This window comes from Rhinolophus sinicus, linkage group LG09, assembly GCF_036562045.2.
Source record: "Rhinolophus sinicus isolate RSC01 linkage group LG09, ASM3656204v1, whole genome shotgun sequence".
Classification (NCBI taxonomy): Eukaryota; Metazoa; Chordata; class Mammalia; order Chiroptera; family Rhinolophidae; genus Rhinolophus; species Rhinolophus sinicus.
This window is the reverse complement of record NC_133758.1, coordinates 64306700-64334612: the sequence shown is the minus strand read 5'-3', so window position 1 is coordinate 64334612 and position 27913 is coordinate 64306700. Positions and strand designations below refer to the sequence as shown.

General features: G+C 38.7%; 1 protein-coding gene across 2 annotated transcripts in view; it reads left to right on the top strand.

Annotated features, from left to right (window-relative positions):
* Window positions 1-7162: 7162 nt before the first annotated feature.
* Window positions 7163-27913, top strand: part of RALA (RAS like proto-oncogene A) — a 59962-nt gene continuing 39211 nt past the window's right edge. Inside the window, exon 1 of one of the 2 annotated variants that reach the window (XM_019710245.2) lies at window positions 7163-7418. The gene's annotated coding sequence lies outside the window, so the exon portion shown is untranslated. Of the gene's footprint in view, window positions 7419-7579; window positions 7720-27913 lie in introns of those variants that run through there. The other variant, XM_019710247.2, reaches the window with a different exon arrangement.

Below are 27913 nucleotides of genomic sequence, written 5' to 3'. Positions count from 1 at the left end.
AGTTGTAAGTTTGATTAAAATGATCAACCTGTACTATCTCATGTAATTTTTAATTCTTATAATAAACTATATAGTGTATTTTTTATTTTTGTTTTTCTTCTTTTCCTTTTTACAGTGTAAGTACTTTAAAAGGCAGAGAGTAATAGAATTTGTTCAAGTGTCCTGCTTATTAAAACAATTTTCTCTGACTCCCTAGGTTAAACCACCTAGATTTATGGGTTCTCACCAGTCATTCCTTCTTTTGTAAGGTGCTTTGCAAAATGTCTGAAAGATAGTAAATATTCAATAAATGCTAATTTAATTCCCTTTTCTTAGCTGTCTCTGGAGTTAAATAGTTGCTTCACTGATGATTTTATCTGATTCTTTCTTCTGGCTTCTCAGATCGGTACCTTCTGGTCTAATCCAGTCTACATACTAGATCTCTCCTGACTTTATAAATACCTTCTGTCTGGTCTATTCCTACCTCTACCCTTTCCCAGGACAAATCAAGTCATGTGTGACAGAATAATTCATTTTAATGAAGTATATTAAAGACTAAATTAGTATTCAGCATGAAGATATGAAGGTATTCTGTGTGTATGCACATACATACACAAGAATACAGGAGTCACTAGAAATTGATGCTGGGTATATGGGAAAATATTGCAACCTATAAAACTGGAACAAACAAACCCAAAAAATGAAAATGGGTATCAATTTTCATAGCAACAGATGTTGACCAAACACATATTTTTACAGACCTTGTCAACATGTATCAAAGAGCCATTAAAAACATTGAACTGATTTCTTCATTTACCAGTGATGAAAATGCATACTTTTATATATAGTTAACAAGTATAAAAACTTGTTCAAGGTTGAAAGACTATGAAGAAACCTATAGAGAAATAGAGAAATTAAATAGAATCAAGGATATCTATTACCTCATTCAAGGGAAATATTTCATTTGGAAGATAAGTCCAAATAGACAATGGCTTCTAAAAATACTTGATTACATAACAATAATAATCAATTTTGGAACTAATTCTGTAATAAGACAAGGTAGAATATATCATCCCATGTACCTTAACTATATCTTAAATAAAAGGATATAAAAATACTACACAGATGCAAATACAAATTTTTACTTAGTATATTAATATTTCTCTTAATACATCGAAAATATTAAAAGAAACAATATAGACATTTTTTCAGCTATACAAATTCAGAGTTTCCATGGATAAAAAAGGCTGAGGATTCCACCATTATTTACATACTTTTTTTTCTACATAGAAAATGTTTACATCTAATGCATTCTACCTAATTTAACCCTGGGCAAAGTGAATGCTGGAATTAGACAATGGAGACTTATTTGTTAACACTTACATGTACTTGCCATGTGCCAGGCATTGTTCTAAGCACTTTACAGATATTATTAACTCATTTAATCTGAAAACCACGTAGTAGAATGTTAAAAATAAAAATAATAAAATTGCTGTCTTCCTCTCCACCTTTCCGTCTTACCCCATCACATGCAGTCAGTAAAAGAACAGCAAAAGTCCAGTGATAATAACTTACTTTGGCTCATAAAATTCGAGTTAGTTTCCAGCTCTATTTAAGGTTCTGCATGACTTTGGATAAGTTACTGAAACCAAAACTTCTCAAACCTGACTGGTGATCAGAATTCACAGGAGGGTGTTACAGTTACCTTGGGCTTTACCCAAGACTCTCTGATGGACTATGTTTAGAGTGGGACTTGAGAATCTGAATTGCCTTTGAAGCCATACAGGTGATTCTGACAAGCAGCGATGCTTGGGAACTATTATTCTAGTAGGCTCATCCTCTAATCCCGATAGAAAAAAATATGAAAATATGTGATCCACAAGGGTGGATATGAAGGCAAGCATTATAAAGACCTAAATTGTCACATCTCCACTCTTTCTGGATTCTCATTAGAGGGGGATGACAAAAGGGTCATCTAGAATATCTGCATCCAAAAGAAACATTAAGAATGGTATACCGGTGAGTGTCATCTATGGTACCTACTTAGCCTATCCCTCCAAGGCCTGAGGCCAATAAAAATGAAGCAGGAAACTGAGGCAATGGCCTCACCAATTTGTTACAAAATACACAAAAACAAATGCTCTTTACCTGAATGCGCAGAAAAGACGCACACACACTTAAAAGTTTTCGAGGTGATTATATGGGTTTTTTCCCTTAAATTATTTAATCATTACAATATATTTATTTTCAGCCCTAAAGTATTTAAGTACTTATGCCTGATACCATGAAGGATACAAAGATGAATAAGACTAAATGCCTGTTTTCAAGGCAGTGAAGATACAGTCATAAATATAAGAAGCTTAAAAATTTTAAGTTTGGCTGAATTTTAGAGATTCTGCAGGCAATTAATCATATGCATATTATAAACCATACTATAAATACATACTCTCGCATAACTGTCATATCAAGCTGGTAACCCTGGTATAAAGTACTAGAAGGAACAGTGCATCTGAGTCTCATGATAAGAATTTGAGTTTGACTCTGCTACTTCGTTGTCATGCAGCTGCCTGGCTGGCTGTCCCCTCGTGCCTACCCCTAAAAAGAAAGAAGAGTCTGTGAGACCATTCCTTTCAGGGACATTGCTTCACCTTTATGCCATCTCCTTGTTTGGCCCCAAAGGATGGCTGGCTTGCCAATGAAGGGTAAGGTTACTCAAGAAAGGAATGACCTAAGACAGGCACAGTCATGTGGGGACCACCAGGAGAATTCACGGGGTTGACAGAGGTTGGCATAGACCCCCACCTTCCCCCGTCTAAGGAGAGCTTCTGCCTCTGTGGCTGTATTCCTTCCCACGACCTGCTTGGGAAGTGATTCTAGATGTGATAACATCAGTTCTCCATCTCAGCAAGTTTCAGCATAAAGGTTTTGTCCCCTGGGGAGGTACAAACAACAATTACTAATACATCATGGGACTTTCGACAGGGAAGAGTGATTGGTTTGAACCAGTTTTCTGGTACGGTGTATGAGGCTCACAGATGTAGTAAAAACAATGCTACTTCCTTGTATGTACATCAATAAAAGCCACAAGGTGGCCCGATTCGGGGCTCTAAGTTCTTTGGGGCTGTGAGACCCTTGGCCTGTTTCAAAACTTTCTTGATTTCTGTTTCTCTCTTAACCCTTTGCCACACCTTCTCGTTCTCTCACTGCCCATGTTGCGCTGGACGCGACACTACTTGACAATTTGTAGCAAGTCTTTAATCTCTGTCTCTATTTTTTTTTTTTTGAACAATGCTTATCTCACAAAGTAGTGAAAACAAAATGTAATAATACAAATATTAAGGTGTCATAAACAATGCTCATAATTCTATTAATAAAACATGTATTTTGAGTTGTTTTTCCCCAATAGTGACAAATTGCTATTAACCAATTACTTTCTTGTCTGGCCTCTAACACACCTCAGAAGTTTTGTTGTTGTTACTACATGTATAGTTAATATACATTCATAATATTTTTATAAGTTGGTATATGATAAGTACACGTATAAATATATACATATTATATAACCACAAATATATTTACATGTGTTCATATATGCATACACTTTTCAAGAGAAATTCAGAAGCCACCAATCTAATGGGTAAAATTTCATCTATTTTAGGGATAGACAGTGGATGAAAAGGGTCCTACTGAAAGTAACCTTCCCAGGCGATCTGATCAAATCCCTAACTGTGCAGGTCATGGTGGCTAGTCACACCCAGGTATATAACTTTTTTTATCTTCGCTCTAGGCAGGTGCTGTCCATTATTCTCATCCATCTAGGTTAACGCACCTTTGAAATAAATGTAACCACCTCAAGAGAGAATATAACCTTAATTCTCCTGTAATCCAGTCCCACCTGCTTTCTCCCACTTTCGTGCAATCTTCCTTACATTCCCTCAATTTCAAATGCATAAAAGAAACTGCAAAATTGTCAAATCTCTGGAGCATTTGAGATCTTGCCTCCCAACAATTGTCAATTTGGCTCAAATAAAATTTTATAAAATCTTTCTATAGTTTCGGACATTTCTTACATCAACATGACATTGTACAAAAATCTCACGGGACTATATGTTTTTGTATTTCTGGTTAAACAATGATGGAAATGACAGGAGCTTCACAGGAATGTTCACCTTCATGATGATTCAGACAAACATGTTAACTGCATATAAATTCTTATTATTCTGTAGGGACATGAGTAACACTTTTAACAGAAATTTTCAGTTCAATAACAGCAGCGAATTGTTAAAACTGAAACATGATTCTAACAAAAGTACACCTACCATATACTTCTCCCAAAGTATTTATTAGCTATAAGTAGCAGCAAACTTAAGAATTGTAGTAGTTACTGAAACTTCTCTCCTTTTACATTTTACTCAATCTGTCTTTTAAAATACAGGTTTGATCATAGATAAAAATTAAACTTACAAATCAAGAAGAAATCTTAACACAGAATCTTTCATGTCTCTGTTTCAACATCTTTGAGTTGCCCAGGCAGCAAATCTAGGAATGCTCATGAGTTCTACTGATATTAGTGCTAATTATTAACATGCATTTACAATTATGCCCTTCCATCCAAGTACTTCAAAGAGCTTATAAAGCATTAATTTCTTATTATAGTATCTCTGAGAGGCAGGCTGGTACAAAGCTATATCTCTATCTTAGTCAAAGAAACTAGGTCTTAGAGAGGGTAAGTGACTTTGCTATTGTCATACAATGAACAATGAACAAAAAAGGGACTCAGGATCATTGTTCTCATTTCCTGTTCAGTATATTAGTTCAGTATATTATTCATTATATGGTTAATATACCTAAATGTATTTCTATTTTGGGAAAATTGAAAATAATGTATTTGAATAATCTGAAAACTAAAGATATGTGAGGTCCTCATTTTTCATGTTCAAAATGCTGCAGAATAAAAACTAAGTCTTTGATACTGTAGCTATTATTTATAGGGCTTTTGCTATTTGTGGTTTTCTGAAGTGTCTGCTCAAAATATGCATTCTATTTCTGAATGCTTTAAGACAGATTCGCAAGGCTGTGAACAACCAAGACGCAGCTGAGACACGCTGATAAATGAATTTAAAGTTGTCTTGCATTGTGTTCCCATTGCTTATTTTTGAAGTCATCCTCCTTCTAGTTCTCCATTCAGCAGATATTTGCAGGACTTATTCAGTCCTTCTCAATCCTTCATCTGTGGCCAGCATGTCCACTGTCAATGATTACATTTTTAAAACCTTTTTATTAAAATTATATTTCATTTTATGAATTTATGACGCTATACTATTTATCACTGTCATATTCAATTCTCTGTAAGCCTAACCTTTATGATCCTTAGACCATTAGCATTTGATTAGCCTACGGAGAGGCATGTATCAGTACATGTGGGTTTTTTAAATGTAACATTTAAGCAATTTTCCTAAGAAAAGGTAGGGAGAAAGGAGAAGTGGTTTTGAAACTGCTCAGTGAAGTGAGACTGCAGTCTGCCTGGATGTGGTAATACAAACCTGGAGTGTTTCTAAATTCAGCCTAGATCCTCTCCAGAACTCTGGATCCATATAACAACTGCCATTAGATAGCACCATTGGTACTTCAAATTCACCAGGTCCAAAATGGCACTCATTTTCTGCACCCCCTCACCCATCCCATCCCATCCCAACCTTTCCTTATCTCATTTGGTAAAATCTATTGTAATCCTCCTCAAAAAGCAAAACATGACATCATTGCCACTCCCCTTCTCTTATCCAGCACCTGACCCCAGCCATCAATTATCAAAATCAGTTGATTTGGCCTCCTGAATATTTTAGGAATCCATCTTTGGATACTGGCTGCCACTCACATAATGGTCCTTTTATCCTTTTTCATTTCTGCGATTGCATGTCTACAAGCTCTTTGCTTGCTGTGCTCCTCCCAGCTAACCTGCCCTCTACCTACAGTTTAAATTGTACAACTATCCAGGGACATTACTCCACTTTAGTCATTGCGTCGCCATGGTTGGAAAGATGGTTCTCATCATCTGGCTCCTGACTGCTTCTCCAGCCTCATCTTTTTCAGCAACTCAGGTTTGAACTTTTAAGTTCTGTAATCACCACTCAGATTTCTCAACACACATTATTTGTCCCTGTGCTGCATGGCCTGTCAGGATATGGATTTGCCATTCCATCCCCTATTTTTTTGTGCTGGGAAACTCCTATTTATCTTTAAAATCTAACGCAGTATCGTCATCAATTCTTTCCTCTGTATACCGTTATATACCATATTCGCAATCATAATTATATGCTTCCATGTCTGTCTACCCACTAGACTGGGCATTCCTTGAACGGGTTGTGCAAAGCACGGGAGTTGGTACTGAATTTGGGGGCGGAGGGAGATGAGAGAATGTCAAGAGATAAGGGTCTGCAGCTGCTAACGAATGTTAGGCAAACCTTCTATTTCAAATCTGTGAAAGGATTTAAATAAAGCAATCGATTTTGTTGAACTACTTCCAACTTAAGCTACCAAATCACAGGGTGGGACACCAGAATGAGCTCAACACCACACCAGACCCAAAGTGCCCTAGGGGGATTGAGACCCTCAAGTCTCCAGACCACCCGCGGAAGCGAGTTCTCCAGGGATCAGCAGTTAGACGTGAGGCCAGGGGCAGCCAACGAGACCCTCCAACCAGGGCAGGCGATTGATCAATCCGGTGACCAGCCACATCGCTGGCTCCACTCCAGGAATCCCCGGCCTCGAGACGGAGCGACCTCCATACTAGGACACCCCGGGAGAAGGGGCTGCCCCTAGAAGCAAGATGGCGGCCTTCGGTCTCCCCCTCCTTTCCCCAAGAACTCCCTTTAATCCCCTAGAAGAGAGACAAGGACGTCGCGGCACCGACGCCGAGATCCGGGGACCTCCACGAGGCCGCGGCCACTCCCGGGCCCCCTAGGAGGTGACTTCACCTCGTCGGCCGCAGGCAGCTGTGGGTCGGGCCGCCCGAAAGGCAACGCAACCCGCCCTCAACACGCAGAGGGTGGACACGGGGAAGCCCACACCCTTCCAGCCATTGTTCTCCAGCCCGAGCCCCCCATACCCTACTCTCCGCCCGAGGACAGGAAGTCCCTCCCCCTGCGGCTCCGCCCCGTTCCCCAGCGCCCCGGAAGGGATCTGCGGCTGCTGCTGCAGAGCCTTGGGGAGGAGGGTGGAACTCCCTCGAGCAGGGCGCCCGAAATCCTCCTCCTCCTCCTCCTCCTTCTCCTCCTCCTCCTCCTCCTGCCGCCCAGGCTCCGCGCCGCCGCCCGTCGTACTCCTCCTTCTGCCGCTCCCGGCGCGGAGCCTCCCGGAAAACGGCCGAGCACTCTACGGCCGAGGTCAGCTCAGCCGCGGCTTCCGGAGCCCTGGAGGCGGTGGACTGGTTTGCGGTGCAGGTGAGCGATGCCCGCGCGGGCCGCTGCGGGAGCGGCGGGGGCCATCGAAGGGGCGGCGGCGGGGGTGTGTCCTGGCGGCGGCGGGCGGAGGCCCTTGCTTAGGGCCGGCCGCCGAGATTGCACATCCCGTATTCTGCCCGAAACGAGCTGCAGGAAGAGCTGGAATTCCGGGCGCCGTGTTTGCCGCTGTGCGGGCGAGTGCACCCCGGAGAACGGGAGGCTGCGGCGAGGTCCCCCGCGCCGGGTACCTGCTCCGAGTTGGCCTGGTTGGAAGGTCACGCCGCACCTCTGGCCCTAGCGCGTAGGTCCGGGTCTGGGCGGTGCCCGCGACCTGGGGGTCCCGCCGCCACCGTGCTTCACTCCGTCTCTCTGCCCTCGTCCCTTTCTTTCCACTTCTTGCCTGTACTAGAGCAGTCGCTTTTTAAGCATCCCCGCCAAGGTTTTGGGCTAGTTGAAGGAATGGCTTTTTCAGAATGAAGTCATTAGATTTTCCGCGCTGAACCGAATAGCCGGTCCTGGGGTCTTGCACGGGTTTGGCCCATATTCGCGTAACCCAGCCTCTAAAACGGGGAAATATAGATGTTTTGAGTGAGGGGGTGTTTCCTCCGTGGTTTCTTCCTGAAGGTCTTCCAGTGGAAGACGTGGTTTGTATGCGTTAGCCTGGGTATGTGTGGTAAGTGGGCGGGGGTGACCAAGCACAGAGGTGGCAGTGTTGTTTCAAGGTTTAGAGAGAATTAAGGAGTTAACTGGCCTTTGCCCGGAAACCAGAATGTCCAGACTTGTGTGAGCTCATCCAAGTGTCATTGAGGTTGTGTGAGAACTCCAGTGCCACGCCCTACTGGAGTGTCAAGCTGAAAAGCACCTAATTTACAAATTGTGTTTGATGGTGGTGGTGGTAGGGGAAACCTTTACAAAACATGGCGTAAGTTAATTCTGGTCTTGAAAGTAAATTGCAACTTTAATCATGTTCCCCCAAAAATTGGATAACAAATTTCATTAGTAAACTCACTGTAGAAGGCATTTCTTTTAGCTTATGTTTACTAATACATTTAAATGTATATTGGTTTATGTTTTTCTGTGTATTAATACAATATTATTATATAATGACTGTGGCTCTAAAAACATTATTTTTAGACGTTGAATTTCTTCAGGGCAGAAGCCATGTCTTACTCATCCCTGTGTTTCCATGCTACCTGGCTTAGAACACAGAAGTTATTCATTCTTTCTTCGCTGAATGAATGAATGTGTAGGTGATCTCACAGTTGCCTTCCCAGAGTCATTTATTTTGGGTTAGGTGTTTTGTTTGTTTGTTTTTGTTCCAGTTTGTTGATACATACAGACTTTGCTGTTCTCAAAATACTGTCCTCACCTGCAAGATTAAAATTATCTGTAGGGTACTGTGATTGAGGATTATAATAACTTGTATTCCATTGGTAAATGTTTACCACTTGAGCATGTTTGTCCAAGGTTATCAGGAGATTTTCTGGTGATAGTAGATTTAAGTTTGGAGTTGATAACCATAGCCTACCGTAATCAAAAAGAGGAAATTGGGAGTTACCGCTGTTTGGGAAATGTGGTGCATCACAGAATTGCTTATCGGGGCTCATTCTTCCCCTGGATACATGAAATCCTCTGACATCCTGATGTGACCTTGGCATGATTTACCCACCAACAGCCACTTTCACATTTCTTTTCAGAGATTCAGATCCTGTTCTCTGGTGTGTCTGCTGAGTATGCAGTCATCTGTATCGTCTATTTTGAAGCAATTCTTCATACAACACTGTCTTCGCAGGGCTTTCAGGGGAAAAAGGGCTAATTATAAGAAACAATATTTTCTACCATTGTGTGGGAGATAATTTTTGTCTATAGGTGGTTGGGTTATTTTCACTTTATGGAGATCCAAATAAAAAAGTGCTTATATCTTTCCTTTCCAAATGTCAGGTGGTGGTCCTGCACTGGTTTTGCAAGCTCAGCTTCTACAAAGCGTAAATAAGTGTATCAGTATCACTTCATGTATATGTGTGTGTGTTAGTGTATATATACTTGGAACCCTTACGTAGATGGGTGGCAAAGACAGTCACTTTAAAAATACTTTAATAAGAGGCTGTTAATGAGGAAAAATATATCATTTAGAAGAAGAAGGGAGACAGTACATGGTTTCCATTGTTTTATAAAATGTTTTAATTTTTAGACACTAAAGAGAGGGAAGCCTGCAATTTATCTCATTGACATTACCACTGTACAGAGGTCAGATTTCCCTTTTTTAACCCATCAACCCTCCTGATAGTAACAGTTAACGACTTCTGAGGGCATTGGTATTGCATTTAATCTTAAAAGACTGAGGAAAACGAGATTTTGATTGATCTGAGCTTCAGGAAACTGAAGACACTGATCTCAGCACTGTTGGTCATCAAGTGGGGCCTGAGGTTACTGGTGACCCTGGCCAGGTGGCCTCAGGCAGTAGCCAGTTTTCTGTTTATCTCTGGTGTGCCTACAAATACAGCATTATCACCTTCTATGGGTGCTGTGATTTAAAAAAAAAAAAAAAGGTTGGGCATTGTTCCTGTAACTGTCCTGGAAAAGCAGAGTATTAGGAACTCTGGTGTTTGATGACTGCTTTTTGCCTCTGACGTATTTGAGATTTGAGAGAACTATTGGAAACCTAGTTGTTCCTGAAAGCATGTTGTTTTTACTTTCTTTCACTAAAGGAGACAGTGGAGGGAGAGGTTGTAGGGGAGTGGAAGAATGGTAAAAGAAGCAAAGGTGTAGTGGGTTTGTTTTTACCATCTCAGATTATATATCATTTTCTCTTTGGGTTTAATATGGAGTCTTAAAGAGGGCAGAACTCTTGTAAGGGTCTAATTGCTATTCAGTGCTAGAAGAATTCTCTGCACTTTCCTGTGCAGTTTTGTTTTTGTGGTTTTTTTAATGCATTTTTTTTAATTGGGGAAGGGGAACAGGACTTTATTGGGGGAACAGTGTGTACTTCCAGGCCTTTTTTTCCAAGTCAAGTTGTTGTCCTTTCAGTCCTAGTTGTGGAGGGCATAGCTCAGCTCCAGGTCCAGTTGCCGTTGCTAGTTGCAGGGGGCACAGCCTACCATCCCTTGCGGGAGTTGAAGCAGCAACCTTGTGGTTGAGAGCCCATGCTCCAACCAACTGAGCCATCCAGGAGCTCAGCGGCAGCTCAGCTCAAGGTGCTGTGTTCAATCTTAGTTGCAGGGGGCGCTGCCCACCATCCCTTGCGGGACTTGAGGAGCTGAACCGACAACGTTGTGGTTGAGAGCCCACTGGCCCATGTGGGACTCGAACCGGCAGCCTTCGGAGTTAGGAGCATGGAGCTCTAACTGCCTGAGCCACCGGGCCGGCCCTGTAGTGCATTTTTAAATGGGCTTAATTTGAAGGATGTGTTCATCTCTTGGTTTAAAAAAAGTATATAGCTATGTAAAATACATAGCTTTAAAAAAACGCAGCTCATTATCTAGCCTTAATTAGTAACAGTTATTCTTTGTTTTTCTCTTTAGCTCTAAGACACCTTTCTTACTACCTTATTTTACTCGTAAAGATTTGGTTATAATACAGAAGAAATTAAGTTAAAGCTCTGAGTTTTTAAAAGATTTGTGAACAAATTTTAGAAAAGTATACCTGAAGGTGAAGACTTCATTCCTCAATGTTAAAAGGGTAGTCTGTACAAGCCAAAACAAGCTTCCATAAATTATTATGATGCTGTTCTTAAACAGCTACTCCTGGATGAGATGCAGTAGACATAATGCTTGACACAGTAATTTCTTTGAAGTGTACGATCCAATTTCATTGCTGAATTCACTCATGGAAACTAAGTATCACCGTTTGACAGTGTCATCTTGAAGAATAAAACAGCAGGCTTGTGAAATGACTTCTCCCAGATGCATTGTGAAGATGGGGCACAGATCCCTGGTTTTCACAAAAATCGTAATCTTGGTTGTCTCAGCCACAGGATCTCTTCTGCTTCCTCAAGCAGTTGAGCAGCTAGCATAGTAATCTAACCCATTGAAATTGGAGGTTGCTGCACCGCTGAGTGGTCGCAAGTGCTTCAGTTCAGCTGCACTGTCTAGGTCTGCTCTGGATTGCTGCAGCAGCTCGTTAACCTCTGGTTGGCTCTCCTCCTCCCATCTTTCTCCATACTTGGTTAGAGCAGTCGTGATCCTCCCCTGCTTAAAACCCTTTTATAGCTCCTCCTTGCTCATTAATAACAACCAAATTCCTTTTACCCTTAATCTCATAGACAAAATCTTCAAGATCTTCTCCTTCCTTAACCCAGTAGCCTCATCTCTTTTCTTCCAGTATATTCCGTTCCAGCAATACCAAGCTTCTGGAATGCTAGCATTTTCTCAGTCCCCCATTTCGTTGTCTTCCCAGACTTTTAGCCACTCCTTTCCCCAGTCTAGTATGCTCCTACTAGTCCTTCAGAACTCAGCTTAGGTTATACCTCTCCAAAAATTGTATCTAGATTGGATTCTTTCTCTCAACCCCATCCCTCAAAAAAACCTGAAAACAAAAAACAACCAAGACTGGGCTGCTCTTATGTGTTGCCATAAAATCTATCACAGCATTTACTATCCTGTGCACAGGGCCTCATTAGCCTGTTGTAAATTTCATTGACTACTCTCCACAGTAACCTCATAACTACACTCACACATACACGCTTCACAGGTCTTTATCAAAAGTTCCCAAACTTTCTCAGTTCACAGCAGCCTTATTATGTCAGTAATATTTTCATAGCGTCCCAAAGAAACATGTAACAGTTTAATGTCTTAGATAGTTAGGTCCAAGCAACTTAATAAGTATTTATGTCCTAACAATTCAGAAGCTATTTGGGAAAAAAACACATTAATTAAATAACTTACATTCTTAACTGGGTAGTATTCCATTGTATGTACCATGGCTTATTCAACCAATCTCCTATACTCGGATACTTAAGTAATTTCCAATATTTTTAATTACAAATGATTTTATAATGAAAAACTTTGCATATGTGTATATTTGTATTGTTGGAGGTATGGCTTCGAGATAAATGTATGTATAGATTTGTTAGCTCTTGCCAAATTCTTCTCCCTGTGCAGTTGTACTATTTTGAATTCCCACGAATAGTGTATGAGTGCCACAATCTCACCAACAGAGTATGTCACCAAGCTTCAGATCGATGAGAAATGGTTTCCTGGTGTAGTTTTAATTTGTATTCCTTGTACTGCAAGTGAATTGAACATCTTTTGTGTGTTTAAGGACTATTTTTCATTTATTTATTTATTTATTAATTGGGGAATATTGGGGAACAGTGTGTTTTTCCAGGACCCATCAGCTCCAAGTCAAATCGTTGTCTTCAATGTAGTTGTGGAGGGTGCAGCTCACTGGCCCATGTGGGAATCGAACTGGCGATGGTGGTGTTATGAGCACCGTGCTCCAACCACTGAGCCAACCAGCCACCCCTAAGGACCATTTTTTACAATATTAAATTGATTGTCTGTTCATGTTGTCTACTTTCTAAATAATTTTTGGTCTTTATTTCTTCAGTTTTTATAAGTTGCTTATATTTAAGAATCTTAGCCTTTTAACTTTGACATATTGCAAGTATTTTGCCCCCACTCATCTGTTGGCATTGCTTATGTTGGTTTGTTTTTGCCATGCAAAAGTTTGTTTTTGAGTAGTCTGAAATTTATCGCATTTGGATTTTTAGTCAAAGTTAGAAAGGCTTTTCCTACCCCCAGGTTATAGAGGAATTCACCCATGCTTTCTTGTAGTACTAATAGAGTTTCATTTTTCAGTTAGTCTCTGATCCATTTGGAATATATTTTGGTATATGGTGTAAGGAATGCATCTAACTTTATCTTTCTCCACAGTATTATCCAGTTGTCCGGTGCCATTTTTAAAAATAATTTCCCCCCTTAATCATACAAAAGATTTTTATATGTAGTTGGGTGTATTTTATCCTGCTGGGTTTCCTGTCCACACACAAGTGCCACACTGGTTTAATCATAGAGGCTTTGCAGTGTGATTTAATACCTGGTAGGACTAGTACGCCATTACAGCTCGTCCTCTTCAGTATTTTCCTTGCTATTCTTGCATGTTTTATTTTTCCATATGAACTTCAGCATCAATTTGTCTAAGTCCATTAAAAAGCTCATTGTTATTTTCATCGGGATCACATCAAACTTATGATTTAACTTACAGAAAACTGACATTTTGATGATATTGAGACCTCTTGACCTAGAACAAGCGATGTCTTCATTTTTTTAAATCTACTTTTGAGGAATGGTTTATAGTTTTCTTCATGTAAGTTTTGAACATTTCTTGTTAAATTTATTCATAAGTAGTTAATCTTTTTTGTTGCTATTATAAATAGAATTTTTGTATTAATTCTATCTTCTAACTGGTTATTATTCATGTATATGAATATTGCGGACTTCTGGAGTTTTCCTGCTACCTTGCTGAATTCTTGTTTGAGTTCATTTATCATTGCTGCTCTTAGACTCAGATATACTGTCATATCACCAGTAGATAGAAATTTTGCCCGTTTCTTTCCAGTGTTTATGCTTCTCATTGTTTACCTCATCTAACTGCATTGATTAGTATCTCCAGAACAATGTTAAATAGCTGTACCACAGTGTCTTTAGTAGATATGCTGATTGCTTTATTGTGTTCTGTGGATATACAAAGATGTACATTTGTATATTAGTTTAGCTATGGGTATGTGTTTCAAAGACTGCAGTCCTTCACACTCTCTGTAAGAGATGCTTAATGGAGATTGACATGGTAAGAGTCAAGATAGGTTGATTTTCTTGGTGGGCAGCAGCAAAGTACAATGATGAGCAATGTAAGACTGCTCCGTGGTTTCCCAGTGCGTACAACCAGCCCTGAGTTTTGTTCCGTTCTTCCGTAGTCTTGCGCTCAACCAGCCATGGATGCCATAGGGTGACCTCTAGGCAGAAACTGCCGTAGGTCTGTGCAGATCTAAGGGTTCCCTTCTAGGCTTTCACAGTCTTAAGTGGTTTCTGTGTTTTGCAAATGAGTTAGGCTCACCTTGTGTTGATGTGGTTATGGCTTTGCTCAGGGCTGTAGGTTGAATGGGAAGGCAGGTTTATAGATGAGTTTATCGTATCCGTTGGGGTGGTCTAGAGTACACAGCTGTGGGGGGTTCTAGACAAGTTTGTAGGACCTGGATCATCTGACTTCGAGGCAGTTCTTTCTCCAGAATTCATTTATGAAGACCCAGTTCTCTGGCTGAAAGTGATGTGTTGGTGTGGAATCAGATACTGGCCCAACCTGCACACATTCCATCCATGTGCAGCTATGGACGGTGTTCAGTGTTCAGTCTCCCAGCTTCTGGAGAAGGTTTTTATTACACTGCCATCTAATTCATCCAGAAAGTTTAAGTAGCGTACTCTCTGTACATTGTTTTTCAAGTTTATCTGGGCCCGTGTGTGCACTCCTAACCCACATCTCATTGTCTATCTCTGCCAGTCTAAGTATTTCCTTTCCCAGGAGTGCTGAGTGGTTGGATATTTATTAATTTCTTGTCCCTTATGCTGAGGAGCTCCTTTCTAGAAGTTTCTGCAATTCTCAGTTCATGGCCTGTTGTCCATCTTCACTGTCCCAAGAGTGCTGGTAGGTGGGGTACTTAATAATCTCTTTCTGTCCTTAGGCTGAGGAGCTCTCACTCACCAGGAGAGGACTCTTGGTGCATGGCCAGTTGTCCATCCCCACTTTTCCTGGCATCCATGTTATCTCTTACTCTCTGGGTGTAGCTTCCTAACTGACATGCCATTCAGCCTTGGGGGGTAGGGGGCTTCCCTACCTGGAAGACCCTTAGGTCTCATCCTCTGGCAGGTATATGCTGCCACCCTAATGGCAGGGCTTGGTTATTAAGAGGCTGATCTTTTATGTTCCCTCTTTTTCCCCGTTACTTCTCAAACCCCACCATTTTAGTCTGAGGACAGTCTGTCTCCCCTCATCTTTCTGCCTAGCACATTTTGTCTGACAGAAAATCCCCATCCTCTGACAATTCAGGATTCTAGGACACCAACCCTGGTCTCTTAATGCTTAGATTACGGGTAATTTTCCCATTACCCTATTAGTCACCAAGGTTTCCCTACATCATGTGTCTAAATACTACAACTAAGATAATTCTCTATGCCTGTTACTTCATTTAATTTTATTTGCTGCTTGTTGTTTTTAGTAGTTTTCTTGGTCCTTCAGAATAAAATAAAACTTGATCATTTGCTCTGTTTATCTCTTATCCTTTGGTTTGGTCTAGATCGTAAAACACATTCCTGACTTTCTGTTTTATTTTGTTTTGAAGTTTATATTTATTTGGTTAAGACTGTTTGAACTTTTTGTACATTCTTGGTCATTTATATTTTTTATTTTGTGAATTACCTTTTTACGTCCTTTGCTTATTTTAGGGAAGTGGAAGGCTGGATTTTTTTTTTTTTTTTTAACAAATTTTATTGGGGAATATTGGGGGACAGTATGTTTCTCCAGGGCCCATCAGCTCCAAGTCGTTGTCCTTCAGTCTAGTTAGGAGGGCACAGCTCAGCTCCAAGTCCAGTCGCCGCTTTCAATCTAGTTGCAGGGGGCGCAGCCCACCATCCCATGCGGGAATTGAACCGGCAACCTTGTCGTTGATATCTCGCGCTCTAACCAGGTGCGCCATCCGACCACCCCCAAGATCTCCCTGTTTTTTAAAAGTGGGTTGTCTTCTCATTATTGAATCGAAATAGTTCTTTGTGTTCTTCAATAGATAAAGCGATTTGCAGAGATTTTCTCCCAGAGAATGCTGTTTTTTGTGTGATGTTGTTAACTATAAACCCTGCTCTGTTTTTCTAATTTGCCATGGGGCTTTTTTGAAGGGTTGGAATAAAAGTTAAATCTTCTGTTCTTAATTCTTCCATGTGCCTAGTACTGAAGAAATCAGTAATGACAGTAATAGTTACTTTCATCTTCATTCTGCAATTAAGTGGTGAGCAAGGTTCCTTCTTTTTCATTTTTATTTTTTTTAAATATAAACATGCCAAAAAATTTAATAATTAAAACATTTTGCATACGAAACATAGCATCAACTCTGTGCTTTTTTCCTAGTCCACCTTCCTGTTTTCTTTAACAGAAGTGATGAAACACTAAATTTTGTGTTTATTATTGCCTTGCCTTTCAATTTCCTAGCCTTTTTTTCTTTTTCTTTTTTTATTAGTTTCAGGTGCATCTATCTGGAGACATCCAAAACTCTAATTCAAAAAACTTTATGCACTCCTATGTTTATTGCAGCACTATACACAATAGCCAAGACATGGAAACAACTGAAATGCCCATCGGTAGACGACTGGATTAAGAAACTGTAGTACATTTATACTATGGAATAGTACGCAGCCGTAAAGAAGAAGGAAATCTTACCATTTGCGACAATATGGATGGACCTAGAGAACATTATGTTAAGTGAAATAAGTCAGAGAAAGACAAATACCATATGATCTCACTTATATGTGAAATCTAAAGAAAAGAATAAATGAATGAACTAATCAGAAACAGTCTCAGAGACATAGAGGAAAAGTTGAGGGTTGCTAGATGGGAGGGGGGTGGGGATAAGGGGGAAAGTGAGGGGATTAGAAAGTACAGTCAGTAAGCAAGGTCCCCTCTTAACCATGAGAAGCAAATAGGGATACTATAGGTATTAGGGCGCTTTCAGTTGCAAGAGCCAGAAATCCATTTAGGCTACTTTAAGCAAAACAGGATTTTGCTGTTTTTTTGTCTCCTGCCCTCAGCTCCGCTTCCTTCTTCATCCCAGTGGCCTACTCTCTTTGTATGGCTGCCACCTTCATCCCAGTGCGGTTCTTCCCTGAGGAGCAGAAAGAGGCAGCCTTCCTCACTAGCCCTTCCAGAAAAGCCCAAGGAATGGAGTGCTCTGGCCAGCCTGGGTCTCTTGCCCTGCTTTCAGGGAGTTAGAGCAGCCTGGTCTGCAGCCCTGTTAGAATGCAGTAAGGAGAGGGATGAAGGGTGCTAGCCAGACAGATTGTCACATGTCTGATGCTTTAGGAGCATCGTGCCACTTTTGGCCCCCTTTTATGAAATTAAACCAAAAGTAATAAGTAGAAGGTTAATATGTGGAGTATTTGGAAGAAATCATGTTTGTTATCTGATTAACTCTAAGTTAGCCTTCACTGATAGCACTTTTTCTTATCTAAACAAAACTCGTGTGATCTTTGGTTTAAGCTAAAACATTCCACAGATCTCTTTTCGCCTCCCTTAGAGGCGGGGATGACAACCTACATTGACAGTGATAATTATTTGATAATTGTGGCTGGTTTTTCTGTACTTCTCTTGAGTGTTCCTTTATGTAGTTTTCTTTAGCTCTCTGAGTGGGGGTTTTACCAACTGTCTTGGAGTTCCTACATTCCTACAGATTGCTGAAATCAATTTTTATAATTAGTTTCCTTCTTCTCTTTCATTTACTTAGACTCTCAAGCTCTGTCAGTATCCATATGTTATGTGATTCATCTTTGAAATGATTTTTTTTAAAGTAAGTATAGTTCGCAGTTTCTTTCTATGACGTTGGGTATATGATGTGTGTGCTGATGGTGACGATGCTGATTTTCCTGCTCAGAAATGGAAACCTTTTTTTTTTTTTTAGTAAGTGCTAGTAGCTTTATTATGGAACAGAAGTAAATTTTATCACTTGACTGTCTCTTATCTACACTCTTAATAGACTGATATAACTGGTATGTTAATACTGTCATGAAAGTGAATAAGTAACTTCGCATACGGTGTGGCTGTTGCATTGCTTCCATACTCTTCAGGATTTATTTTCAGTGTGAAAATTAAATGTGAAAATGAGAACTTCTGGTTTTGGATTTTCTATATATCATCTCTCATAGAGTTAGAATGGGCTTAAAAGGTCATCTAGTATATTCTTCCACCCTTTTCAAAAATCTCAAAACTACCCAGCCCCTACCACTTGTCATGGTATTGTATAAATCTGCGTCATTTTTAGATTTTGATTTAAAAATCCATCCTTGTTTCAAACCGAAGTCTGTTGTTCTGTGACTTCTTTTTGTTCCTGATTTGCTCTCTGGAGAAGCACTTTGTTCACAAACATATTTGAGCACTTGTTAGGTAGGAAGGTTTAAAAACAAACAAATAAGAAAAAACAGCATACTTTTGAGCATCCAAAGTAGAAATGCAAGGTCCTAGCACTAAAGACTGTTTGTTATGCATCGATTCTCAGGAGAGTAATTAGGCCATCACTCAGAGCCTGCTGTCTCTTACTTAATATCTGATTACAATGTGCCTGGTAGTTTGCTTCCAAACGGTTTTGAGGGGTGAAGGGATGCTGTGGAAGCAGCATATAGCAGTAGGTAGTGATCGGTGAAGGACAAGTATGAAAAGAACGGAGAGGCAGAAAGACTGTAAAATGACGATAGGAAAACTCAGAGTTCCACGTTCTAGGGCTGTTGAATCCAGGAAAACTGCCCTGAATTCCTAATAGCCTCTGAGAACAGGATAATTATTGACTATTATGATTCTGGGCTGTCAGTTTTTTAAAAAAATCATTCAGTAAAGTTGAGGAATTTGAGAGATAAAATTTTGAACTCAAAATTTTTGTCAAATACATTTCAAAAATTAAAATACTGTCTTACCCAAATGCTGTTTCTGATGGCTAAATTGCATGTTTCTCATTGATTATTGTCTTTCGGGGATATTTCCATGATTATTTTTTAATGTGTTTATGTTAAGTATTAGGTATAATAAGGTACTTGTTAAATTGTAGGTATTTTTACTCACTGATGATTGATTTAGGGAGGTAATCTATGCAGTGAGAATTTATCATTTCTTACAACCTTGACTGAATTACCAGGGTTTTCCCATCTTGGATGTGTTAAGGTTTATCACAGCTTGACTTCCCTTTATGTTTTACAACATTCTGGCCCACTTCCCCTGCTATCAGTTTTTCAGTATTTAGAGAATATTATTAGGCTAAGCGAAACATAGTTTAAATTTTCATATAAAAATACATGTGAGTACTTTTTAAATTATCTAGTTAGCGTTGCTTTCTTTTAGATTGGGAAGTAAGGGAATAAGATTGTGTTACTCCAGAAATACTTTAGGTTTCAGCCTTCATCTTTTCTTCCAAACCCCAGCTATTCGTTTGGTGGCTGTTTTGCTGTAAGTAGCCAAATAGCTACTGCCCTTATGAATTTAAACTATGTAATTTTATTACATGATTAAATCTTTGATACAAATATTAACAATTTTTTCAATTAAAAAAAGATTAGTTAAAATGTATAAGTCCATAAGTGCAAGAATATTTATGGACTCTTTTTTTGGTTGTTTAAAACCTAGCAGTAATCCTTTTCAGAGCATTATTACCATTGAGGACTGTAAACTAGTAAGCTTGTCGGTGCTTTTAGTGACATTTTAGTAACTTCATATTAAGAAGTTTCATTGTGCAGTGTGCATTGTATGTCATTACCTGACAGATTTGTGCAAAATGTGGAAAACCCAGTTTCTGCTTATAAATTACTTTTTGCTGTTTCTTTACATTGATAGATTAAGAAATACGATACAACTAGAAGTTTTGAAAACTTTCCTAAACCTTAAAAATGTGAAGTGCTCTTTGTTTAAAATATTGAGATTGTAACATCATTTGAGGTCAGGACTTGGGACTCATTTTTCAACTTAATGTCCGTGTAAGGTGTTACCATAAACATTAAAATACTAGGTAGGGCCAAGGACAAACAGCAGGACATTTCCTTGTTGCAGTTTATTTATGTATTAATCTGTAAACCTCTTAAGTCTGTATCACAGTGTGGAGCAGAGGTGGGGCACTAGGGTTCAGAAAGCAGCTTTCCATTTTAAGGCAGTCATGTATGAAAGTACTTTTGAGATCACAGTTTTACTAATACTTGTTTGCTTCATTCCCAAACTGGGACTTATTGGCAATAATAGTCTCACAAATAAAATGAGAAAGGGCAGAATGATAGTAATTGAGGTTTTTTTTAACCTTTAGAAATTATAGTTTGATTGTTTGCTTTTTCTTTTCTATTTGAAGCTGATAGATACCTTTTATTGTTAGCAGTGTGTAAAGCTTTGAAGAGCAGTATAGGACATTTTGGGGGGACTGCATGCTGTGGTGAGGTGAGCATAGGCCTTGTTTAATAGAACATTTGTTGGATGAATAGCACGTGTTGCGTGCCAGGCATTGTGCTAGATGCATCCAAAGCTACAGGCACCTAACCTAGGCTTAAGGAACCAGAGGTGACCGCAAGAAGGATGGGAAGGAGTTTGGTGAAGGAGATGGTTCAGGTTGAGTTGGATGTTGAGTGTTCAGGACCAGGGAATAAAATTCATACAGTGGCGATAGAGTTAGTGTGATGTATTCCTGAGGGATGAGAAGGGTGAAGTGAAAAGAGCCTGAGAGGAGAGGGCTGGGAGGACTGTAGGCGGATCATAGAGTCTCTTGTGTCAAGCCCTTGGGGAGCCATCAAAAACTTTGGGACACATTCTGATCTCCAGCAGTGCTTCCGAAATGATCTCTGGTGAGGGACTGCTTTTAAAATTGTCAATGCTTAGCAGACTGATACTGCGTAAAATACAGTTACAGTGAATTACTAGAAAAATGAAATTTCAAAAAGACAGAAAGCAAGCCCATTTTAAAAATTAGATGGAACAGACATAAAATTACTATCAAATTCTCCTCTAAGTTTTTTTAAATGTTCTGTCAAATTTTTTTTTCCTAGTCATGAATTGGTTATGCTTTGAGTACCTTTGCTACAGAGGAGTAATCTCTTTGATCATGTGCCCCATCAGTACAGAATTCTAGAAACTTCCACGTGTGTATTTACTTTAAAATCATGTACATATACTACTGTACAGTTATACAGTGTACATTATAAGCCATAAAGTTAAAGTAATGAGAGGTTATATAAGGTATTTTAAAATTTTGTTTTTAATAGTATAAAAATACTTTGCACTAGATCACTTTAGTGACAGTGTAGTTGAATGTGCTTTATTATAACTTTTCACACAACAAATAATTAGTATGTTAAATCCTCACATTGTACTCATTAAATATATGCAATTTATATTTGTCAATTATATCTCAAATAGGCTGGAAATGTTAAAAAATTAAAATAAGTTATCTAGGCCCTTTTCCAGGTGCTAGGGATATAATAGACCATAAGATACACAAAAATCCTGCTCATGTGGAGTATTCATTCTAGTGGAGGTTAACACTGTGATATGATGATTCAAAGGCCTGGTTTTAGGTTCCGTCTGTTTTATATTTGTTTTAATGGCTGTCATAGTTGAAATAGATGCCTCATAAACATATAATATCAAAATGGGTAATTAACAGATTTTTTAATGAAATTTGTCTTGCTAATTCCATGTTCCCTGATACCAATTATTTCTTAAAAACTCATCAAAATGTGTTGCCTTTCATGTGTATGTTTTTAATAAATGTTTTCAAAGTCTAGTGACACTGTAGACTTAAACAGGTTAGAAATTAATTTTCAAGTTGGTGTTCAGGCAAGATTACCTTTTAAAGTGGGCACGTTTTACACATTTACCAATTCCTGATCTATCCACCCATTCACTAACACCACACTGTCTGAATTACTGTAGCTTTGTAGTAAGTCTTAATAGTCAACAGAGTAGGAGTCAGCAAACATTTTCTTAAAGGGCCAAATATTCAGTGTTGTAGGCTTTGCAAGCCATGTGGTCTCTGTTACAACTATGTGTTCACCTCAGCTGTTGTAAATAGAAAGCAGCCAGACAATACATAAACAAATGGGAGTAAAACATTACATACAAAAAGAGGCATTTTGCTGTGAACCTAAAATTGTTTTAAAAAAATAGTCTATTAAACAGAAATGCAGACAGAAGAAACAGCATAAAGTTTGTATTGTTCCTGCCAAATATGCACAATCTGAATCTAATCAGATGGAACTAATCAAGGGACATTCTACAAAATAATTGGCCAGTAATCTTTCAAAATTGTCAAGTTTTTGAAAGTCAAAGAAAGAATGAGGAATTGTTCCAGACTGAAGGATACCAAACAGATGCAGCAACTAAACACAACAAACACGTGATTCTGAGCCTGTGCAGAATATTGGGTAGGGTCTGAGGATTCTGTAGTCGGAATGTGCTCATGTTTATTTCCCAGGGATGATGGCTGTATTGTGGTTTGTAGTAGGTTATCTGTGTTTGCTGGGAATAAACACAGGTGTTTAGGTGAGATGGTGCATCATGTCAATAACTTAAGCTCAAATGGCTTGGGGAAAAACCTTTTGTATGAACTTGCAACTTTTCTGTAAATTTGAGATTGTTTCAACATTTAAGAAAATATGTATCATTAAAACTGAATAAAAGAAACATTACAGGAAAAAAACCACACCAAGCGGCCTACTTTGCCAACCCCTGCATACTTCGACGCTTTTCTTCAAAATTGTCTTGGATGTTCTTGGCATTCACATTTCTTGTATATATTTAAAAATTAGCTTATCAATTTCCACAGAAAACCTTGATGGGATTTTTATTGTGATTGCATTGAATCTATAGATGCATTTGGGGAGGATTAACATTTTTATAATAATGAGCGTTCAACCCAGAAACACGACCTACAGCGTCATTTAAGTCATCTTTAAATTTTCTCAGCAATGTTTCATAGTTTTCTATGTAAAGTTGCCATCCTCCAAAATGTCCACCAAAGTTATTTGCCTCTTGGTAACCTTCACACCCTGTGTATAGTTCCCTTACACATTGAATAGAGTCGACCAAATGACATTGTCTGGTTTCCAAGACTACGTCATAAAAGACATTGCAGCTTCTGCCTTGTACTCTTGGATTACTCATCTGGAGGAAGCCAGCTGTCAAGTAATGAGCACATTCAAGTAGCCTAGTGGAGAGACCCAGATGGTGAGAACTCTGAGGCTTCCTGCAGCCATGTTACTGAGCCATCTTGGAAGCAGATGCTCCAACTTTTTCAGCCTTCAGATGACTGCCGTGTGCCGACATCTTGAGCCTCATGAGAGCCCTTGAACTAAAACTTACTGAAGCTGCTCAAACTAAAATAATAAATGTTATTTTAAGCCACTAAGTTTTAGGGTAATTTGTTATGCAGCAGTAGATAACTAATGTACTCCTGTACATGTTTTATTTAAAAATTTTTATTTTCTAATTGTAATTACATTATTGTTTGTTTACACCTTTTTGTGGTAAAATACATGTACTATTTACTACCTTAACTTTTTAAGTGTACAATTTAGTAGTATATTTAATACTACTACGTTCACATTGTTGTGTAACCATGACCACTGTTCATCCCCATAACTTTTCATCTTGTAAAACTGAAACTATTTATTAAACAGTAACTGCCCATTCTCCCCTCTCCCTAGCCCCTGGTAACTACCATTATACTTTGTCTTTATGATTTTGACTACTCTTAAGTACCTCATATAAGTGGAACCAGACAGTATTTGTCCTTCTGTGACTGGCTTATTTCACTTAGCATAATGTCCTCAAAGTTCATCCATGTTGTAATACAGTTCAGAATTTCCTTTCTTTTTAAGGATGAGTGATATTCCATTGTACATATATACACCACGTTTTGTTTATCTGTTCATCTATCCACTGACATTTTGGTTGCTTCCATGATTTAGCTATTGTGAATAATGCTGCTAGGAACATGGGTGTACAAATATCTCTTCGAGGCCCTGCTTTAGTTATTTATTGTAGGCGTATACCTAGAAGTGGAATTGCTAGATCTATGTTTATTCTATTTTTAATTTTTTGAGAAGCCACCATACTATTTCTTTCCCACAGTGGCTGCACCATTTTACATTCCCACCAACAGTGCACAAGGGTTCTAATCTCCACATCCTCACCAACACTTGTTTCCTGGTTTTTGTTTGTTTATTTTTTATTTTTAGTGGTGGCCGTCCTAATAGATGTGAGGTAGTATCTTGTAGTTTTGATTTGCATTTCCGTAATTAGTGATGTTGAGCATCTTTTCATATGTCTTTTGGCCATTCATTCTGTTCTTTGGAGAAATGTCTGTTCAAGTCCTTTGCTCATTTTTAAATCAGATTGGTTTTTCTGTTGTTGAGTCTTAGTTAGGAGTTCTCTATATATTCTGGATATTAATACCTTATCAAATTTATTATTTGTAGATATTTTCTCCCATTCTGTGGGTTTCCTTTTTATTCTGTTGATAGTGTCTTTTGATGCACAGAATGTTCTAATTTTTATGAAGTACAATTTGTCCATTTTTTTCTTTTGTTACACGAGCCTTTGGTGTCAGATCCAAGAAATTGCCAAATCCAATGTCATGAAACTTTTGTCCTGTTTTCTTCTGAGAGTTTTATTGTTTTAGGTCTTACATTTAGGTCCTTGATCCAGTAATTACTTTTTATATATTGAAATATGTTATAAGTTAGGACCTTGTTTCCAGTAATTTCATTAAGTTCATTTGTGAATATTGATAAGTTGATTCTTTTGGCATATTGCCTATGAATAATCTCAGTTTTGCTTTTTCCTACCCAGTCTTTTGCCTCTTATTTCTCACTCTTGCTTATTGCACTGATTAGAATCCCTAGGACGTTACTGACTGGAAGTGATGATCAGTAACACTCTTGTCTCGACCTTACCTCCTGGGGAAACCACTTCCTGTTTCGCCTGTAAAGTTTTTGTAAGTACTATTTATCAGTTTAAGGAGGTTTCCTTCCATTTCCAGTTTGCTATGGATGAGTCAATATTGAATTTTATCAGATGCATTTTTTTGCATTTGTTGAGATGATTTCTCCCTTTTTGTGAATTCACACTGATTTGTGAAATGTAGAAACTAGCCTTATATTCTTGAATAAATCCAGTTGGATCATGGTGTATTAACTTTTTATATATATAATTGGGTTTAATCTGCTAATATTTTAATGTGTTTACATCTATGTTCATGAGAAGTTGGCCTATAATTTTCTTCCTTGCCTTTTCAGGTTTTCATATCAATATTATCTTGGTGTCACAAATGACTGAGGATATGGTCCCTCCTCATATTTTAAAGGTCTTATTTTTATAGATTGAACCTTATTAATGACATAACATTTTGTGCATTTCCAGTTTCATTTTTTTTATGATAGCTGTGAATTACGAGTCAACCTGAATTGTTCCAAGAGTCATAGTATCCCAGCCCGATAGCCTTATCGCTTCTAGTGCATTCTCTAGAATAGTGATCTTGAGAGCCGGCTTACGAACACCTGAGGATGAATACAAAATAAGCCACTAGAATATGGGAAAATATTAGCACTTGTATTTACACATGTTTTTAATCTTAAAAACTGAGAAATGAAGCTTTACTGATAGCCAGCATACTGAGGGACCCTGACATACTCACTGGGTGTCTGTCAGGTGCACACAGCACAGGTGGGGTTCAGGAGGTCCTAGGGAAGAGAGTGGGCATCCGGAGAGAGGAGGAGAGGAGTGCTCTCACCAGCTGTTGACTTACTTTCAGGATATTACTGTATTTTTAATTTACATTACTTAGGCAGGTAGATTTGTAAGTAATTATCTAAGTTTTACCTAAAACACCCTTACGAAATAGATAATTTAATAAGATTTCTGAACCGAAGTCATGAAGAGATTCATGCAAGTGCAGGTCGGCAACAAGACAATGGCGGAGCTCTAACTTATTTTCAGTCCTAGTGTAAGTTCTTTATCAGCCTCATGGAAGAAAACAATGACAAAGTAATCAGATCTGAGAAGTAGGCCAGACTAAAATGGGAGAATGTAATATCAATTTACTAACTAATTCTGTCTTAGGTTTAAGTCTGGCTGCTAATAACAGAAAACCCAAAATAAGAGTTAAACTAGAAATGTATTTCTGTGATGATATAAGTATATCATAAGGCAAATCCAGAGCTGATATTGTGGCCCCCACATTACCTAGCAACCAGCATGCTTCCGGTTTTTGAGCGATTGGTTGTCCTCATGGTACAACATGGATTTCCAGTCATTCCAAGTACGTTTAAGGCAAGCGACCCTCCCCTACTTTTAGAACCCTTCTTCCTGGAAGTTTCATACATCATTTCTTTTTTATCTCACTGGTCAGAAATTAGTCACCTAGCCACAGTTAACTGTAGTCATTATTCTGGGCAGGTGCACACCCTGCAAAGTTCTTGGAAGTTCTTTTACAAAAGAAGAGGAACACCGAGACCAACAATCTCTGATGTATATTGTAAATGATAAACCTCGTTGTTTCTTAGGGTATTACCAAATAGTTAACCACAACACAGAAAGGTCTGAAAATTGAAGTTTTTTCCAAGTAATTTTGGTGCAAATTGATTTGAGGCAAAACCTGACCTGAACAGACAAAAGACTATTTGTATTAGTGTGAATAGTGATGCATTTTACCACAGAAATACGATTTTGATGAAAGGGCATTGCACCAAATTATGTAATATTTAGTGTATGCATGAAATTATCTTTATTAAATTCTAAGAATTCTGAATCCTAAAACAAATCAAGGCCAGGAAGTTTTAGATAAAGTATTATGGAACTGTGGTATGAAACAAAGCTAATACAGTGCTTAAAACTAACTATCCAGAACAAGAAAACCTCCACATATTTACTAACCTTTAAAGTAATGCAGTGCTGAATAAACACTTCATATAATTTCTCTGAACTCAGTAAGTGCTCAGAAGCATCCATTACGGCCTCTTAATAATGAAATTCACATTACACTCCTTCAACACTTGTTCTTCCTGCCATGAAAGTGGCTAAAATAACATGGACAAAACAAAAGGCAACTTAAAATGTATCCCACTATCAACAAATCCTGCTGGAAAACACATAGGTTTTAGGTGACAAGAACAAAATTTTTGTACTGCTAGATGAAAATACAAATATTTCTGACATGTGTCAGCTAAAATACGTATGATGTCCTAAATTGAGTTGGAGATGGGGTTGAGAAAGGCAGCTGGAGTTGAAATACTAAGGAGGTGGGATACATAGGACATTAGTGATGAATTATACACGCAGAGTCAGGGACGAGGCATCAAGAATAACCGATGTTGCGGGTCCCTGAGCCTCAGAGGCTGGTGACGCATGCCGTTCGTTGAAGTGGGGGGTTTAGGAGAAAGAACAGGTGGTTTTAGTCATTTTAAGTTTGAGTTATCTGTGCATATCCAAGATATGAACAGTAACAGTTGGTAACAGATGGACTCTGTTCACATCTCCTCTTAGCTGATTATTAATATCGAAGATGCATTATCCCTTGTGCAATCTTAGGAATCTTGTTTTTTCCCCTGTCTGATGCCTGCCTTATAGGGCCATTTTGATAAATACTATGAAATACAAGAACACAGTAGGCATTCATCCACAAATTTTAGCTTCCTTTCCTTTAAAAGTAATCAGGAATAGCTATTATTTGTATGAAGAAATATAACTGAGCTTAGGAGCAGATTCTTTCTAGTTGGAAATCT